Below are 307 nucleotides of genomic sequence, written 5' to 3' on the forward strand. Positions count from 1 at the left end.
CACGCGCGCCAGTACGTGCACACCCGGACACGCGCCCGCAACACCACCACTATGCACAACCACTACCACTACTGTACAACCACCACCACTGGTTCCACAGTCACCATCAATGTACAATCATGGATGATGATAAACAACCTTCACCATTAATACACAACATCTACCTCAAACCGAAAAAAAGAAACACTTCAAGCAATGTTGTGGTTACCCTCCCAAAGAAACAGTTTTTCACTTTTGATAACGCAAAACAGCATTTACCAATATCATATTGTATCACATCACAGCTACATCGCAAACATAACCATGC

The sequence above is a fragment of the Oratosquilla oratoria genome, chromosome 38, assembly GCF_046742065.1.
Source record: "Oratosquilla oratoria isolate Oo_2021 chromosome 38, ASM4674206v1, whole genome shotgun sequence".
Lineage (NCBI taxonomy): Eukaryota > Metazoa > Arthropoda > Malacostraca > Stomatopoda > Squillidae > Oratosquilla > Oratosquilla oratoria.